At 40.1% G+C, this 5,402-nt stretch overlaps 1 protein-coding gene across 2 annotated transcripts in view; it reads left to right on the forward strand.

Annotated features, from left to right (window-relative positions):
* Window positions 1–5,402, forward strand: part of atp9b (ATPase phospholipid transporting 9B) — a 34,440-nt gene that overhangs the window by 25,188 nt on the left and 3,850 nt on the right. The window contains exon 28 of one of the 2 annotated variants that reach the window (XR_007963395.1): window positions 2,828–3,286. The exons of the other annotated variant lie outside the window; for it this stretch is intronic. The gene's annotated coding sequence lies outside the window, so the exon portion shown is untranslated. Of the gene's footprint in view, window positions 1–2,827; window positions 3,287–5,402 lie in introns of those variants that run through there. 2 annotated transcript variants of the gene reach the window in all.

Below are 5,402 nucleotides of genomic sequence, written 5' to 3' on the forward strand. Positions count from 1 at the left end.
TCCACCACGTCCCGCATCACTCCTCTGTTGATATAAAATGATTTTAAAGAATGAGCCCCTACACATTGGATCATATTTTTACTTGCGTAAACACCGCCGTGTGACGTCGTCTTATGCGTGTGTCACTTGACGCTTTGTGCGCATACGTGTCCCATCACAGACGCGTTCAGTTACTATTAGTGGACGCATTTGTTTTTGTAGTGTGAAAGACAGCATAAAAATAGCAGATTGTTAAATAGTCTGTCTACTTGTGTTCCTGCATCCTTTGTGTTTAAATATCCGTTGCTTCGAGAAGCGTAACGCCGTCATTGATGCTACTTTCCTTAGCGCTCCGATGCGGTTTTGCATTGTATATTAACATTCAGCTATAAACGTCCGATTGTGACGTGGTGTTATGTTAAATATACAATGTGTGTAATTCTCGTTTCATGTTTTATTTTATTTTATGTATGGGAGCTTCTGGCAACAAACAAACTTCAGCCGTGGCTAGCTGATGCCACATACTTGTTAGCTAGCAGTATTAAAAAAAAAATGTCAGAGACAAACATTTCCAGACTTTCCTCCAAGGCAAGAAACTTCCCTCTTTCAATCTAAACCAAAAATATTTGCTTTATGTGAAGCTAACACTGCCGTAATTACAGGTTTCGCCTACATACGCATGCGTAAAAAGTGTGTGGGGGGGTGCTTAGCATGAAATCCAAAGCAGCCATGGGGCAAACAATGTGTAGCGCAATGTGTTATCAATTTGTGCAGAAAGAGGAGGAAGTAGTTTGCAGATGGATGTGGATGAACGTGATGGTCCGATGGCTTTTAACGCTTTGCGCCGACGTTTGTGACTTTGTGGCATGAGGAGTTAAACCGTTCCTGATTTTGGGACTTTCTTCATGCTAAACCATTAGCCTGCTAGCGACAGCCCGCCTTGACACACACACACGCCACACTCCATTTCACGCAGCCCACAATTGGGATGTAAAATTCACTGACACAGCACAACTGCAGATGCATGGAACATCTGTTGATTTTTTTTTCTCTCCCCTTCTGCTGCATGCGCTCGGATGATTTTTTTTTTTCTTCTCGCAGCCAAAAATGGAGAGCTGCCATTATGCTATTATCCTATCTGGTTACTAAGCAGCAGCTAAAGTGGCCGCGCTGACCAAAAAGCGTATGCCGTCCGTCTTAGGCGCTCGCTATGAATACTAAGAAGAAGAAGAAGAAAATACAAGATAAAGTTACTGCTAATGATATTCCCTGAAAGACTCCCATGAGGTGAAGTTTTAGCCCAGACCCGACTTCATTCTACCGGGGGGTTGGAGAGGGTACATTTGTTTTATTGTCAACCTTGGCATCCATTTTTAAATACTTTTTAAAAATTCGTTCTGCATAAATTGTAGATTTCAAATTCTATTTGGGCGACTTCACAGTGCAGAGGTACCGAGTTCGATTGCAGCTCCGGCCTCCCTGTGTGGAGTTTGCATGTTCTCCCCATGCCTGCGTGGGTTTTCTCCGGGTACTCCGGTTTTCTCCCACGTTCCAAAAACATGCATGGCAGGCTGATTGAACACCCTAAATTGTCCCTAGGTGTGAGTGTGAGTGTGCATGGTTGTTCGCCTCTGTGTGCCCTGCGATTGCCTGGCAACCGGTTCAGGGTGTCCCCTGCCTACTGCCTGAAGACGGCTGGGATAGGCTCCAGCACCTCCCGCGATCCTAGTGAGGATTAGGCGGTTCGGATGACAGATACATTTTATTTGATTGGTCTTTAAATTAGTGGATAATTCTAGCAACTACTAGCCTGGAGATACACAAACACCCCTTAACTTTTTATATATTTGATCAGTTTTTTAGGGTATTTAATCTTGCAATTACCACTTAAATACTTCATTTTAGATTTTTTGTGTTGCTTTCAAAACGCATTTAATTTTGTTCTACAAGTATTTTCCTTTTATTTCGTTCGCATTTTTTTTCAATTGCCAATTCGTACACTTATGTATTATGTTAATTGTCACCTTTTTGTTTCTTAAATAATTTCATAATTTTATGTTGTAAGTCTATAATATGCACATAATTTATTTCCTATTTGAAATTTAAATTTGCCACTATTACTGATTTATTTTTCCATTGATATATTTTACATTTTTATTTTTACATTTTGTAATTATTTTATTTTCTTACATTTAATGCTTATTTTACCTATATATTATAAACATTTTGTTTGGAATGGATAAATCAAGTTATTTGTTGTAGTATTCTATTCACGGCAATATTTTGTTAATTTTAGATATTTATATTGTGACTATTTTACTTTCTAACTACAGTTTTGAATGTGTATTTGTTATTAAATATAAATATCTACACTTCTGTTTTCATTTTTCTCATTTATATATTTTACTGTATGTATTACACATCAATTTCATATTCTCATCATGATTTTACTTATTTGACATCCATACACCATTTTTGCAGTTATTTTCACTGCCACTTTTTCTTATACTGCCCCCGTTGACTTGGAGTGTGAATTGCAGCTCTTTTGCAAACCTTTCCATGTTTTCAAGTCCTCATTAACACACATTTTGTTCATAACTTTAAACTCTGATGTCCATTATACGAACTCGATACTCTTCAAATCTGTGAGTTTATGACTCCCCCCGACCCCTCTTCTTCCTCCCTCCTAAGCTCTCCTTCGTGGGACTGAGTCACAAATTTGTCTGTTAACCACCTTGTGGTGACACCGCCGTGACACTTCTGCGCTGTCGCGCTTGGAGCCTTCATACCGTGCTCTTTGGAAGAGAGAGAAAGAAAAAAAAAACTGAAAAGAAACCTCTCCCCCCAGGCTCCTCCCTGCCTTGGGCCGTTACCAGGCAGCGGCCTTCACAACAGGAAACTTGGGATTCCGTCATAGTGGCCAGAGAAAAAAGGAGAACATTGATGGGAGACAGGAAGTCTGAGCGCAGGAAAAAGAGCTGAGAAGTGAAGGGAGGTACGTTTAGCCAGCGAGCTAAGTAAAAACGCAGTGGCTAAAACATGGCCTCCACCAAGGCCCAACGGCACATGCCTCAATTTGGTCTTTCATCCTTTTTATGGAGAGAAATGAAGCAAACCGGTCAAAAATTTATGTCACACATGCATTCTTTTTTTTTCTCCATAATCTACTACCCTCACATCTTGCCCAAAATAGCCATGATCAGACGTTGCCAGTCATAAATTGAAGAAAAATAAAATAATTTATAATCTGCTCTGAATTAAAAAAAATAGAACTTTATAATACTGTGCCTGCATTAAAAAAAATATATACAGTATTTGTATATATAATATAAAAAACATAAAATGACAGATGCTGTATGTGTTATTGTGCTGCTCTGACAGTGTCCCACCTGGGGGCAGTATAAAAAAAAAAGATTTACGACCATTCATTCATTCATTCATTGCAATATTAATCGTTCTTTGCAGAGGAAAAGGAATGTATGCCTGTGAGTATTATGTTTTCTGTCGACCTGTCTCTGTTTCGCCGCATTACAACACGACACAAGTTGATGTACAATAGGATATATTGATATATTTAAAGAGCTGAAATTGGAAACGACAAAATATAAAAGAACTAGTTTCAATGCAATTGCAATAACAACTAAGATGGTGGGGGAAAAAGCGGCGCCCTCCTTTCCCAACTTTTGACAATGAAAACCATAACAAGTCAGCACAGGTCTTTTAAGGACTCGTTACTGTTATTATTCATAAATGAAAATACACATTCATGATGGTATTTTTTTTTCCAGAGTTGCCAAGACAAGCAGTTCATGAGTCAGCAGCAGGGAAAGTAGAACTTTGCTTCTTGACACATGAAAACATCATCTAATGTTCCTTTCTGCTGGAGAAACAAACCAGATTGTCAACGTTTTATTGTGCAGGGACACCCACTAAACGCTTTATTGTGGAGCGACACCCACCAATCTCACCGCAGTTGTCAGAAGCCCAAATGCTTGAGGTCCAAAAGAAGCCCCTGCTTGGACAGCGAAGAACTTTTCAGAGACGCAGGAACATTGGAGGCGTTCAATTGAAATGGAAGTTGGCCAGTTTGGTTTTTAAACAGACATTTTAGTGGCAAATTGCAAGATTTTAAAGTTAGATGGAAAAAAAAAAACATTATCCAGCTACACCAGTTTTTCCGATACACACAAAACCGGGTTGACGTTTCTAGCATAAGACACAAAGTCTTAGGGGCACCCGTGTCTGGAATTCTACTGAATGTCGACCATTTTAGTTTGACTACCCAGTTTAAGGGGCAAATTCCAAGACTCAAAAGCTTCGGGGGAAAAAAATAGCGACCCAAGGCGGTCACACCGATTCGCATGAAATTTGGTGGAAATGTCCATCATTATGCAACGAACAAAAAGGTCTCAAGGACCCATGCACAGAAATAATAACTCAGTCATTTTGTTTTGAAGAGGCTATATTTTCTGTGAAACCCAGAGCTTGGATGTTCAACAAACAAAAACAAATCTCCCAACACAATTTTCACAGATCAATTTCAAATTTGGCAGTCATGTCAACAATAACAGGGTGAACAAATGAGTATCAAGGGCCACTTGCTTGGAATTAAACAGGAAGTCAGCGATTTTAGGTGAATTCCGACTTTTTAGGGGAATTCTAGTTCATCATTTCGAAGCGTCACTGTGAACATGAGGCCACAAGGAATTCTTGGCTACTATTGTTATTGTGCCATCACATGTTCGGTTTCTGCGTCTCGGGACCCTTGTGGTCTGTGGTGGCAGTTGCCACGCCGACTAAGTGACGACCACCCCAACTCGCTCATCAAAAAGTGCCGGCGTTATTTATGAACACCGCACCAAGTGTTTACTGCTGCCCGTTTGATTTATCCATGCGGACCCCAACCATGCAAAAGCCCACCCCCTTAACCTCAACCCCCAATTTCTTTTCCATGAAGTCAATGAAATGACAATTGCCCTTTCCGGGGATGAACAAAGTTTTATGTAAGTGGAGATGCGCTCAATTGCCAAATAATTGCGAGGAAAATCATTTTTATATGTTTTGCTGTTAGCCAAATGAGCCTAAGTAGCGTGACGACATCAGGAAAAATACGGCAATGTCACTCTGGGGGAACAACAATCCGATTCGTCTCAAAGCTAGCTGGCTGAAGGTCAAGGTCATCTTTATTGTCAAATATGCTTTATGTATGACATGCAACATAGAGGAAATTTCTTCCTCTCAATCCTCAGTGCAAACATTCTGTGCCTTAAACACACACAGCTAAGCTAAGATAGCAGCTACACTGTTAGCTGTAGCTACCCAGCTACACAAAAGACAATATGTAATCTGAATAGTATAAACAGTTGAGTAATCCCTCGTTTATCGTGGTTGATGGGGGCCAGAACCATGCGCGATAAACGAAA

Source organism: Hippocampus zosterae, chromosome 7, assembly GCF_025434085.1.
Source record: "Hippocampus zosterae strain Florida chromosome 7, ASM2543408v3, whole genome shotgun sequence".
NCBI classification, from domain to species: domain Eukaryota; kingdom Metazoa; phylum Chordata; class Actinopteri; order Syngnathiformes; family Syngnathidae; genus Hippocampus; species Hippocampus zosterae.